Source organism: Heloderma suspectum, chromosome 5 (genome assembly GCF_057233095.1).
Source record: "Heloderma suspectum isolate Gila_16-S chromosome 5, 16-S_ref, whole genome shotgun sequence".
Lineage (NCBI taxonomy): Eukaryota > Metazoa > Chordata > Lepidosauria > Squamata > Helodermatidae > Heloderma > Heloderma suspectum.
Genome location: NC_139462.1, coordinates 13,897,678 through 13,911,635, shown reverse-complemented (window position 1 = coordinate 13,911,635; position 13,958 = coordinate 13,897,678).

The following is a 13,958-nucleotide window of genomic DNA, read 5'->3' as shown; positions in this document are numbered from 1 at the left end:
TCTTCCTCTTCCTCTTCCTCTTCTTCCTCCTCCTCCTCCTTCTCCTCCTCCTCTTCTTCAATTGATTGCCTTGATTGCTATTGTGCTGACTCCAAGCAGCAACCCTGACTCTGACATTGAGGAGGAGGAGCCAGCTGGGCCAGAAGGACCAATGACATGAGCTGTAGGAGTCCCAAACCTAGATCAAAGCCCTGACACCTGAGGGCCCAGTCAAGGGACATTCTTTCACCTGGAAGAGCTTGTGACAGGATACATATGTCAGGGTGGAAACGGAGCCGATAGAACCCCAGAGCAGTTCTGATTCTGAGGAGGATCAGCAATCTGTGGGAGAGGAGCCAGCTCATCCCTCACAGGCACAGCAGCTGGCAGAGATTCCTCCCGCCCGCATTCCTGAGATAGATAGTGACCCTGGCAGTGCGAAAGTGCAGGAGGGGGGCTTGCTAGATGCTCAATGCAGATGCAGGGAGCGACGAGTGATGGAGGGCGCGGAAAGGAGGTGTAGCGCTCGTTTGGCGCACAAGCAACGGCCGCCTCCCGTGGACCCAAGGGAAAGAGGGAGGATCTCTCCCTAGCCCATAAGTTCAGGGTCTTCAAGTGATTCTCCTTCAAACAGGGACCAACTGTGTACCCGGAGCATAGGCTACTCTGCTGTTCATTGGTTAGTCGCTGGTGATTAGCATCTGAAAGAGTCATTAAGTTGTAAAAGGATTAAAGCCTTGAAAAGAATCCTTTCATCTGTGTCTTGAGTTGGCTATTGGGGTGTACTGAAAGAGGCCGCTAGGGCGGCCCTGACAACATGTAACAGAATGTGTAGCCCATACCTTGCTGCTGCAGAATTCAATACACAGTTTCTAGGGATTTTGGAGAAATATAAAACAGATTCATCCGTATTCAAATTTCTATGAATCAGACTTGCAAATTCTGCAGTGGACCAATTTTTTTCTGAATCACACGGATTCCACAGATTTGCAGAACAGTTTTTCACTTTTTCACACAGATTCCACAAGTTTGCAGAACAGTTTTTTTTTCCACTTTTGGCACTAGTATGCAGTGCACTTGAGCACTTGTGCAAAATGCAAATGCACTAATGCACATTAGTTAATGCAAATTACTGCTAATATGCATTAATTAATTGCACAAGTGCACATTAGCACAAATGCAAATTAATGCAAGAAGGGATTTTCAGATTATGTTTAATCTGTCCAGTCCAGTGTGAGTTTTGTGGATTGGGTGTAGTTTTCTGCTCTGGCATTTGCAAACCCATGAAATCAGATTTTTTCCCCCACTCTGGAAATTATGTGAATAAATTCACACAGGAGATCACAAATTCTGTGTCAAGTTACGGTAGCATGGAATTTACATAACAAACAGTGCCTTAAAATTCATATTCATTATAGTAATATCTGCGAACTACGTACTATTCTTCATCTAACTTGTGGTATTGTCTATGAATTTATTTACATAATTGTCATAGGGTGTTGTTGTTTTTTTAAGCCTCATGTCCACAGAACCTGCTACAGCTGCAGAAGCCAGGCTGATGAGGAATCTGTGGGCCACATTAGAAGAAATCCAAACTTCTTTAAATCTGTTTTGGATTTCTCTGACATCTCTAAATGCAAGTAGAATGAAATTCTGGTAGAAATACATAAACAAAATGATTTTGTCAATGAGTGGACAACAGAATGAAAGACACCTGATAATCTGTGAAACACAGACAGAACAGATTTAAACAAATCCATACATCTCTTGCAGTATCCTTGGTGAGGGGCCATCATTCAGTGGCAGAATATGCATTTTCCATGCAGAAGGCATCTCCAGATAGATGGAGATTGAAGAAGACTGAAGACTGCTGTCTCAAATATTACCAAGGCACATCTGCCTGTCAGTGTAGATGAGCCTTCCCCGATCTGCTTCCATCCAGATGCTTTGGACTTCAAATCACATCAGCCCCAGGCAGTATGGCCAATGTTCTGGAATGCTGGGAGTTGTGGTTCAAAACATCCAGAGGGCACCAGGTTGGGGAAAACTGGTGTGATTGGGGGAAGCTGATGTAGACAACACTGAGCTCAATTGAACTTTTATTAAAAACTATGTTTTACAGTTTAGTCAACAATCCCCCAAGGAGGGTGGGGGGAGAAGACTACAGACCATTCAGAAAATGGCTCAGTTTTAAATTTGGCCTTCTTTGCTCCCCAGCTGATCTGTTTCACGCGTGGAGAGGGACTGGTGAAAATTTCCCCTTCCTCAGCTGATCTGCATAGAACAGCTAAGGGATGGGGATGGGTCTGAGAAGTGTGTGTGTGTGAGCGCGTGTGAATGGTGTCTCTATAGAAGAGTGGGTTGGTCACATCGATTTTGGGCTTTGGCCATGGTCCTTGCTGGCATGCAGCCCACTGAGGTTTCTCAGATGACAATCCAGCACTCAGGCCAAAGAAGGATCCCTGGCTCTGACTTTCCCTCCCTGATCATCACCTCCCTGCAGATGCAGAGGATCCAAATGCACCCTGGTTGGTCCCACCCCACAGCGCTAGACCCCAAAATCACCCTCAGGGCCCCAGGGACCGATAGTTCAGTGCACTTGAGCCGTGGAGGCTGGTGGCTTCGATTTCAGTGGGGCCCTGAATCCTTTCTGGGTTAAAGTCAGAACCAGCCAGAACTCCAAAGAAGCTGTCCAAGGTGCCTGACCAGCTCCTTTAGAGTTCTGCCTGGTTCGGGCTGAAACCGAGAATTCAGTCACAGCCCCACTGAAATGGGAGCCACCAGCCTCCACTGGCTCTGAGCAGAGGAGAAGAAATAAAACTCTTGATTCTCCATGGTTTAAACTCTACACCAGATATGGAATTCCTGATATGTATAATTGCTGGACATTTAAAGTATGACCTTTAATGAGGGGGATTGCTACACAGCCCAGTAGCTACAATATGTGATTAGGCATCATTAGTTTGTCCAAACACTTATTAGAATGCTAATGTCTTCCTAATAATAATTACTTCTTGCATCTGTCATTTTGAATCAATGGCACACCGTGCTGTCCATTTTGAGTAGTATAATTTTCTCCCAAGTTCTTTTAAATGTTCTTGAGAAGGAGGTATATACTGAAATGTTTAACATATGCAAAGCGTATGGTGTGGCTTAATAACAGTTAATTAAGTGCATTTTAAATCATATTGCTGGGGAAAATATTTATTCTATTCCTTTATATCGTTAAATTGCATTTGTTACTTTGTGTTCACTGCTAGGCATGGGGGATGAGGTGTGGGTGGGTGGGAAACCATCTTAATCCATTAAATAAACGTTACAAAAATCACAAGCCTGCCATGCTTAAGGGTTTGCTTTGCATTTTGAAGCTGAAAAGCAACACATTTTAGCCTAATTATTATTAATTAGTAAAATGCCCAGCAAATATTGAACACATAAATGGACTTAGGTGTATCGGCTGCTGTTCACCATTATATGCTGATGTGTAAACGTTTAAGTAGAAATTAACATTTTGGATTGGGAAGTTGGGAGAGATGGAATAGGTTACCAACTTACAGGAATCTGCTTTGTAGTGCTGACCAATTTCATTTTTAATTTTTGAACTGTAATTGGTAATTTTAGCAACTTTATTAGGGATGTATGAAAAATTAGTTTCAATTCATTTTTAATTAGGCCGATTTACCCAGTTTGCAACTGCTGGATCAGACACAAATGCAAAAGTAATCTTCGGTTGAAGTCCATACATTTCCAAGCCTACAATGTGATTTGCAGACCCAAAGGAAATGTGTTCAACAGCATGAGTACATTTGAAAAATGGACATGAAAATATACACAGATTTTCATGCAAAAACACCCCCCCCCCCCGAAAACTGCAATTTGATACAGACAGAAGATGGAATGAGCACTAAATGGAATTTGGAGAACTTTGATGAACTTGAGTTTTGCTTGCATGCACATCCCTATGCTTTATGGAAGATGGATAGTGATGGGTATGGTAACAGAATATCCACCAGCATTTGTTGAACAGCTCATCTTGGATCCAGCTCCTAGACCCATGTTCCTACCTTACCATTTCACAGTAAAAAGACCTGAAGTTTGGGAGGTGGAGGGGAAATTTCAGGTAGATCTTCCTAACTTGAATTTGCTCATGAACATCTAATCAAAAGTCCTTGGCACTAGGGGTGTACGAAACCCACTCACCAGTCCTCTGAGGGGTCTGCTGGGGGGGAGGCAATCTGTCCCTCCCCCTGGAATCCTCCCCAGCCAGCTCCACTCTGCAGCGAGTCTGCGGAGCTGCTGGCCGGGTCCATCCGCAGCCGGACTTCTGCCCACTGCTGGTCTGCGGATGCAAATGGCATCCGGCGTAGTGGATGCCATTTATGTCTCTTCTCTTTGCCGTGATAGGCTATGCAAATCTTTATGTAGCCTATCATGGCAAAGAGAAGGGACGTAAATGGCGTCCGCTACGCCAGATGCCATTTGCTTCCACTGACTGGCAGCAGACGGCGGCGGATGAACTGGACCTGGCTGGTGGCAGGTAGAGTCCGTTTCGGGGAAACTTTGCAGGGTGGCGGAGGTGGGGGGTCCATTCTGCCACGGACTCATTCTCTGCCATCCCTACTTGGCACTGCAACTCCCTCTGCTTCTATGAGGGTTGGGATACAGATGGACTTTGGGTTGGAAGTAGGGATGGCAGAGAAATCTGCCACGGACTCCAAGGAGGCCACCCTGCGGAATCCCCCCGGACGGACCCTACCTGGTTGTCAGCAGGTCCGGTCCGTCCAGCTGCCCTCCGCCATCCACCGCTGCTTCTCTTCAGATGCAAATGGCATCCAGAGTAGCAGACGCCATTTGCATCCCTGCCTTTTGCTGTAATAGGCTATGTAAATCTTTACGTAGCCTATCACAGGAAAAGGCAGGGATGCAAATGGCGTCCACTATGTCATTTGCGCTCCTGCTCTTTGCTGTAATAGGCTACGTGAAGATTTACATAGCCTATCACTGCCTGACTTCTGGCCGCGGCCGGTCTTCGGATGCAAATGGCGTCCGCTGTAGTAGATACCATTTGCATCCCTGCCTTTTGCCGTCATAGGCTACATAAAGATTTACGTAGCCTATCATGGCAAAAGGCAGGGGACGCAAATGGCATCTGCTACACCAGACGCCATTTGTGTCGGAAAACCGGCCATGGCCAGAAGTCAGGCAGTGGCTGGCCCTGGCCGGCTGCTCCGTAGACTCACCGGGAAGCAGATCCAGCTGGGGAGGATTCCGGGGGGAGGGATGGATTGCATCCCCCCTACCACAGATGCCCCCACCCAAAATGAGGTAAGGGATTCTTGCATCCCTAGTTGGAAAGCAAGGGATTTTGTGGCTCCAGTCAGTTAGGTCATAATTCTACATTCCTTAGTACGCAGAGAAAGAGAGAGAGAGAGAGCATGTAACAAAAGCATAACCATTGTTAAAAAGAAGTGGCAAATTAGCCCACCTCACATTGCTTCCAAAATGTGGGAGGACTCAGAACAATGGGAACTCTTTCACTGTTGCCCACACTTCCTGGCTCAAAAGGTGAAGTAGCAGTGACTGATTGCCATCATTTTTCTTTATGACTGGGCTCCATTGCACATGTTTAGCTCATCCCCAGGAGAGAAATGAAATACAATCACCTGACATGGCTCCACTCCAAATAGAAGCAAATGGCAAACTGCACTGCAAGTATAGCCAAAATAATTTCTCCAGGAGAGTCCCGTGAGCCAATGGCCAGGATGGAATTTGAAAGTCATGTTTAACATTGGCAAGTTGTGCAGAATCAACTCCTTTATTTTCAGGAATATTTCCATTAGGACTGAGATGAAACAGACTGGGCAAGCCCAAAGGTGTGTGAAAGTGTTTGTGCATTCCGACTGACGGCACTGCAATGAAGGAAGAATTGCTCTCTCTATGAACTCTCTTTGTGATGTCAGCATGTAGCCAAATCTTATTGGCTGTCCATTGTTTAACTTCCATACTATTTTGATTGTTTGCTCTCATAGCTTAACTCAAAGTGCTGCCTATACCTGTCTGCTCAGAAGTAAGTTTCATTGACATCATTGGGATTTACTCCCTGGTACGTGTGTACAGGATTGTAGCCTCAGTCTTTTTATCTGGAAACAGTAATGCCATGATGCCCACACCTTTAATAAGAGGCAAGACACTTAAACTAGGGCCACAACTTTATTTTAACATAATAGATATGCAACAATAATACTACGATGCAGGATAATTCAAAGCATCCCCAGCCAGCATGGTGAATAGTTGGGGATGATGGGAGTTGTCATAAAGTAATACCTGGGGACCCAAGGTTGGGCACCAATGGCTTACAGTCTGTTCTTGTCAGAGAGTTCAAAAGGTCATGAAAGATACAAGTCAGCCCAGGAAACTGGTATTCAAGGAAGGAAAATAAAACCTGGTTACTATGGAAAACAACACTGTACGGCCCTTTTAGGCCGCAATCCATTGGTGTAGGCAGCCGCCTCCGAACTCAGAGTAGACTGCCTATCTAATGCAGGGCAGAAGCAGCACAGAGGGGATCTCCCCCTCAGCACTTCAGCTGCCCTGCATTCTTGGCTAGCCAGCCAATTTTGGCTGTCTAACAGTGGGAAGTCGGAAGGGGGGGGGAATCCGGATGATGCATAGGAAGTGTCAGAATTGCAATTCTGCCCTCCCGCCCTGCCCCGCCCCAGGAATGCCCCGTTTTTGCCTCTCTGCATTCTTCTTGCAAGCGCGGAGTGTGGGGCCGTTCCGCGCTGCCTACGAGGAGCGCAGGAGGGGGTTGAGGTCAGTTTCCAGGGACTGACCTATCCTATGGCCATCTAGCCACTGATAGCAGCTGTAGGATTCCACCCTTAATTGGTTAAGAGGTTGGGCTAGAGACCTCCAGTCTGAGATGTTGGCATAGTCAGTTCACTCCTGATTCTCTTCCAATTATTAGCTGTTAAACTTTAAAGCCTGCCATGCTATCTGGTTATTTTATTTGCTTTGGTGTGGTTTTTGCTTTAGTTTCTATATAACTGCTTGTTGTGTTTTGGGGGAGAGTGTGATTATGGCAACACCTAGACTTAAGAAAGATGTGGGAACATTATTTTCATATTTTCCATGTTATTTTCATATCCCAACTGCTCTTATGGTTTAAAATCTGTTTTAAAATTTCTCACCCATCTCTATTTCTCACATAGGTCTGCCTTGTTCCTTTGTCTTGGTCACCTCTGAGGTTCAATGGACATAATTCAACAATAAGTAGACTAAAGGTGGCCAACTGTTTTGGCAAAAGGACCTGTGAGGAATGGGATGGACCCAAGCCTCAGGCCAATTTGGCCTGTTGTCAAAAGCTCCAGTTAAAGGAAACTTCATGGAGGCAAGTTCAAGTAACTGCTGGAACTTATATTTTCAAAACTGTGAGAATCAGCCATTTGTCCCAAGAGTCCTACATGTAACCTGAAACCTGCATGACACTTACTAGAACCTAATCCTTTTAAGTCTGCAACTCTTCTTCCATTCCATTGTAAGACTCTGCTGATGCAGACTTCTTCTTGCCTTCAAAATCAAGCTGGCCTTTCCCTCCTCTCCTGCCCCGAAACCTTTTTTTTGTAATATCTTGCCTGATGAGATCTCAAAAGCTTGCCCACAATTTTGTGCCTGTTTGGTTGGTCTTGATAAAGCTATTGGGTGACTGTGGCTTTGGGAATTTTTCTTATGGACCAGCAGGGCTTACTTTGTTTTATGTTTACCGTTTTTCTGCTATCCTTGCTTGCTCATGAGTATGCCCTTACTCATCAGTAGGCTTTTTTCCCCTCAGAAGCAGGCTATTACTCATGAGGAGGGACATGAGAACCAGTTGAGGGGAAGTGCTGACTCCTGCCACCTATACCGCAGAGTTTCCTTGTGGCTCCCTTCTTTGTCTCAGCCTTCTTCCTCCCTGAAATGATGGACTCCTGCATTTGGGGGCATTCACAAGAAGAAGAATTGCCCTCTGAGTCACTCTACTCAAGTCCAAAGAATGAAATAGGGCCAATGTAATATGCACATTGTTCTATACCATTAGTACATTTATATCCCCTTCCATCATGGAACTCCAGGTGGCAAACATGGGGCTTCACAGATGCCCTCCCATCCAAGCAGTCACTGAGCAACATAGACTAGCTTAGGTTCAACAAGGTGGCTGCATCATATGCTCTCAGAACATGCCACGGGGCCCTCCATAGCTCTCTGTGGTGTACGTGCTTTTGCTTCTAGTCTATTAAGCTGAGAAGCAAGCAGCAGCCTGACATTGGTGAGGCCAGAATGAGAGCTTCTCTACCCCAACCTAAAATCCTGCATTCAAAATGGGGCTTTCTGCTTCCATTTTAAATATAGGATCACAATGATTCCCTTTATTCATGTGCTTCCTTTCCCCCTTTCTCTTTCCCCCTCCTTCTCCCGGTATCTGAGTCTTCCATTATCTTTCATTGATTTTGCTCCTCTTCTTGCCACTTTTCCTCTTTTCATGGAGAGGACTCAAGTGCAACACAATTAGGGATGTACGAAACCCCCCTTACCTGGCTCTGCCGGGTTCTGCTGGGGGGAGGGAGGCACTCCGTCCCTCCCCCCAGAATCCTGGCAAGCCGGCTCCGCTCTGCAGAGATTCCACAGAGCCTCCGGCTGGCTCCGCCAGCAGCAGGACATCCGGCCGCTGGCTAGCAGGGATGCAAATGGCGGTGGCCGTAGCCACCGCCGTTTGCGTCCCTGTAGTCAGCCATGATAGGCTACGTAAAGACTTACGTAGCCTATCACGTCTGGCTTAAAAAAACAACAACACACGCATACGCAAATGGCTGCGGCTACGGCCACCACCATTTGCGTTCCTCATTTTTGGCTGTCTTAGTCTACATAAATATTTACGTAGACTAAGACGGCGAAAATAAGGGGGAATGCAAATAGCATCTGCTATGCTATTTGCATTCCCCCTTATTTTCGCCGTCTTAGTCTACGTAAATATTTATGTAGACTAAGACAGCCAAAAATAAGGAACGCAAATGGCGGCGGTCATAGCCACAGCCATTTGCGTATGTTTTTTTTTTTAAAAGCCAGACATGATAGGCTACATAAGTCTTTATGTAGCCTATCACGAATGGGGAAAAGAAAAACAGATTGCAAATGGCAGCGGCGGCAGCTGGTCAGAAGACCAGCTGCCGCTGCTGCCTCCGCCGAAGCCGCCGCTGGAGCCGCCGCCGCCGTCGTCCTGAACATCCGCCCCAGGTAAGTCTCATCCTGGGGGGATCCGCGGGGGGCGGGGGGTGGCAGGACGTTCCGCCATGGAGTTCGGGGGGCCAAATGCACTGGCATTCGGCCTCACCGAGATCCGTAGTGGAATTCTCTGACATCCCTAAACACAATGGGGTAATTTGATAGCTCATTATCTGCAATCTATTTAAAATGGAACAAAGGGCATTTAGTGCAGGGATGCCTTGGAGGTTCATGGCATCATCTAAAGAACTTGCAAGCTTTAACGATTGAGCCATGTCAATAGCAGGATAAAAGCTCTGTGTGAAGGAGCCCTGAGTGTAGGTCTCTCTGTAGCTAGGCAAGAGGGCATCTTGCTCCTATCTAGAAGAAGTCCCCCCCCCCGTTGCCTGTGCCAAATGTGGATCCTGTGTCACAGGCTGGTCATCCACAAAATGGATAAAGTGATGGAAGAGAGCTATATAAATAGGTAGGATAGATAATCCCAGAGTATCCAACAAGAAGTTCCCTGAGCCTACTGATTTTTTTTAAAGATTTTATTTCTTAAGATTTTTTTTTTAAAAAAACCCTATTATTTTTTATTGGGAGGTTGCCATGCTGCAAAGCCAAGTGCTGCCCTCTCCAGCACCATCTTTATTTGGGTTCAAAGGGTGGTTTTGTGTTTTGCAGCTCAGATCCCACCTCTGCCTTCTAGTTCTACCTAGGTTCTTGGGCAAGTCATTTTTCTTTAAGTCTCACATGTTTGCCTTCTGGGAAATGCATGTTTTGTGATGGGCCATGCCGATCATAGCAGCCATTTTATAACTGAGCAAGTCCCCTCAAGGCAGCCATTTTATGAGAGTGCCCACATTCCAGATGTGCCCACTAACCCAAAATGCTGGGAGACCTGTGAATGATTCATTCATGTTTAGGTGTAGTATCCAGTTGCCTGGGGGATAACTCCAGGCTATCCCTATTGCACCCTGCTTGTGAGATTTCCTGGAGGGGAGACCCATCTAAGTGGCCACTGTTGGAGACATATTGCAGGTGGACCTTTGGTCCTCTGATTATGGATGAGGATTCTGATCCTATATTATGGGGTACCAAGCTGTATATGTCAGCATGGGTGGAAAGTGCTGGCTTTTCTCTCTCTCTTTGTGTGTGTGTGTGTGTGTAAAAGCCATTGTAAAAGAACTGAAAGGGGGAATAGAAAAAGAACAAAAGAAAGGAGGAAAAAACCTTGGAGGGTTTTTATGTATTCATGGCCATGGACAGATGTTTGAGGGTCATGAGGACACTGTTGTGACTTTATTAACAGTATGTTTCCTGATTGCTCCACATTTCCCTCACAGTTAAGTCTATGAAAACTCAATGTACTCATAACAATTAACAGGCATTTTAATATTCTGCTCTTCATTAGTGGTGTCTTGCTCTTGCCATATGAGGTTACTTTGTCATCAAGCCCACAAGGGATACCTTTCACCAGGAAATAAAAGAGAGAGAGAGAGAGAGAGAGAGAGAGAGAGAGAGAGAGAAGCTCACAAGTGTGTCTCCCCCCGCCTCGGGTCTGAAACTATGTATAACAAATCAGTAAGGATGGACGAAAGTCCCTTACCTGGTCCCGCAGCTGTTTTCGGTGTGGGGGGGAGGCGCTCCATTTCTCCCCCTGAAATTCTTGGTGGGGGGGAGGCGCCCTGCCCCTCCCAGCTGAAATTCAGGCCGTGGGGGAGGCACCCCATCCGTCCCCTCCGAAATTCTGGTCGGGGGGGAGTGCCCCGTCTCCCCGGCCGCGAAATAAAAAAGTAAATTGTAAAAAGAAAAAAAAAACGTGATAGACTACGTAACGATTTACGTAGCCTATCACGGCTAGATTTTCAAAGTCAGCCATGATGGGCTACGTAAATCTTTACGTAGCCTATCACGGCTGACTTTGAAAAAAAAAAAGTGCATACGCAAATGGCGGCGCCCATGGGTGCCGCCATTTGCATTCCTTATTTGGGCACGGGTAGTCTACGTTAAGATTTACTTAGACTACGGTGAAAATAAGGGCAACGCTAAATAAGGGCAAAGCGTTTTTCATTGTTGTTTTTAAAATCAGCCATGATAGGCTATGTAAAGATTTACGTAGCCTATCATGGCTGACTGCAGGGATGCAAACGGTGGCGGCTACAGCCGCCGCCGTTTGCATCCCTGCTAGCCAGCAGCCCGATGTCCGGCTGCTGGCAGAGCTGGCCAGCGGCTCCACAGAATCACTGCGGAGCACAGCCGACCAGCCAGGATTCCGGGGGAGGGAGTAACGGAGTGCCTCCCCCCCAGCGAGGATTCCAGGAGGAGGGACGGAACGCCTCCCCCCCACCATCAGCATAATCAGGCTGACTTTGAAAAAAAAAAAGCGCGTACGCAAATGGCGGTGCCCATGGGCGCCGCCATTTGTGTTCCTTATTTGAGCACGGGTAGTCTACATAAAGATTTACATAGACTCCGGCGAAAATAAGGGCAATGCAAATTGCGTTGCCCTTATTTTCGCCGTAGTCTACATAAATCTTTACGTAGACTACCCGTGCCCAAATAAGGAACACAAATGGTAGCGCCCATGGGCGCCACCATATGCATACGTGCTTCCCCCCCCAAAGTCAGCCGTGATAGGCTATGTAAAGATTTACGTAGCCTATCACAGCTGACTTTGAAAATCTAGCCGTGATAGGCTACGTAAATCATTACGTAGCCTATCACGTGTTGTTGTTTTTTTTTTTTTACTGGGAAATGGTGGTGGCGGCAGCTGGTTGGAAGACCGGCTGCTGCTGCCACCGCCGCTGCTGAAACGCCGCCGAAACGCCGCCGAAACGCCGCCGAAACGCCGCCGGGACCCGCCACCAAGAGGGACATTCGACAGAGGTAAGTCCCATCCCAGGGGGGGGTGGGGGGTGTCGGAGAATTTCCCCACCAATTTCGGGGGGCCAAATGTGTTGGCATTTGGCCTCCCCGAGATTCGTGGTGAAATTCTCTGACATCCCTAGTTCCCCTTTCTTTTCTTCATCTTAGTCTACGTAAATATTGACATAGACTAAGACGGCGAAAAATAAGGAATGCAAATGGCGGCGGCCGTTGCCGCCGCCATTTGTGTACACGTGTTTTTTTTAAAACCCAGATGTGATAGGCTACGTAAGTCTTTACATAGCCTATCACGTCTGGGGGGGGGGGGAAAGACACAGACTGCAAATGGTAGTGGTGGCAGCCGTTTGGAAGACCAGCCACTGCCGCCGCCGCCACCGAAGCTGCCATTGGAGCTGCTGCCATCCAGAACACCCGCCCCAGGTAAGTCTCATCCCGGAAGGGATCTGCGGGGGGTGGCAGGCCGTTACACGATGGATTTCGGGGGGCCGAATGCACTGGCATTCGGTCTCACCGAGATCTGTCATGGAATTCTCTGACATCCCTATATCAGCCCTCAAGGAGGCAGTGATAAGACTGCTCTTAAAGAAGCCCTCCTTGGATCCCCAAGTTCTGAACAACTTTCGCCCAGTCTCAAATCTGCCATTTTTGGGCAAGGTGATTGAGCGGGTGGTGGCGATGCAGTTGAAGGCACACTTGGAAGAAGCTGATTATCTAGGTCCATTTCAGTCGGGCTTCATGCCTGGGCATGGGACAGAAATGGCCTTGGTCACCTTGATGGATGATATGAGGAGGGCTCTGGATAGGGGTGAATGCTCCTTCCTTGTTCTCCTCGACCTCTCAGCGGCTTTTGATACCATTGACCATGGTATCCTCCTGGACTGCCTGGAGGGGTTGGACATTGGAGACTCTGTATTATGGTGGTTCTGGTCCTGGCTCTCCGGCAGGTACCAGAGGGTAGCACTGGGAGAGGAGGTTTTGGACCTGTGGCTGCTCACTTGTGGGGCGCCACAGTGTTCCATCCTTTCCTCGATGTGATTTAACATCTATGTGAAGCCACTGGGGGCTATCATCAGGAGGTTTGGGGTGCGATGTCATCAATATGTGGATGACACACAGCTCTACCTCCCGTTCAAATTTTCACCAACGTTAGGGATATACGAATCCCTTACCTGGCTCTGCTGAGGGGCATCCGCGGTGGGGGGGAGGCGCTCCGTCCCTCCCCCCGGAATCCTCCCCGGCTGGCTTCACTCCACGGTGGCTCCATGAGTTCCGGCCACGGATGGGCTGCTGTGGACGCAAATGGCGGCTGCCATAGCGCCCGCCATTTGCGTCCTGCGAAGCTGCCGTGATAGGCTAAGTAAGTATTTACGCAGCCTATCATGGCAAGCCCCCCTCAAACAACAGCGTACGCAAATGGCGGCGGCTACGGTGGCCACCATTTGCATTCCGTATTTTTAGCCTACGTAAATATTTACATAGGCTATTACGGCAAAAAAAAAGAGGAACGCAAATAGTGCCCACTATGCCTATCATGGCTAGCCTATCATGGCAAGCCCCCCCCCAAACAGCCTATCATGGCAAGCCCCCCCCCAAACAGCGTACGCAAATGGTGGCAGCTACAGTGGCCACCATTTGCATTCCCTATTTTTCGCCGTTCTAGCCTACGTAAATATTACGTAAATAATGCCCACTATGCTATTTGCCTTCCCCTTTTTGTTGTTGTTTTATCTTACGTAAATATTTACATAAGATAAATCAGTGAAAAATAGGGAACGCAAATGGTGGCCGCCGTAGCTGCCACCATTTGTGTATGCTGTGTTTTTTTTTGGGGGGGGGTTAGCCATGACAGG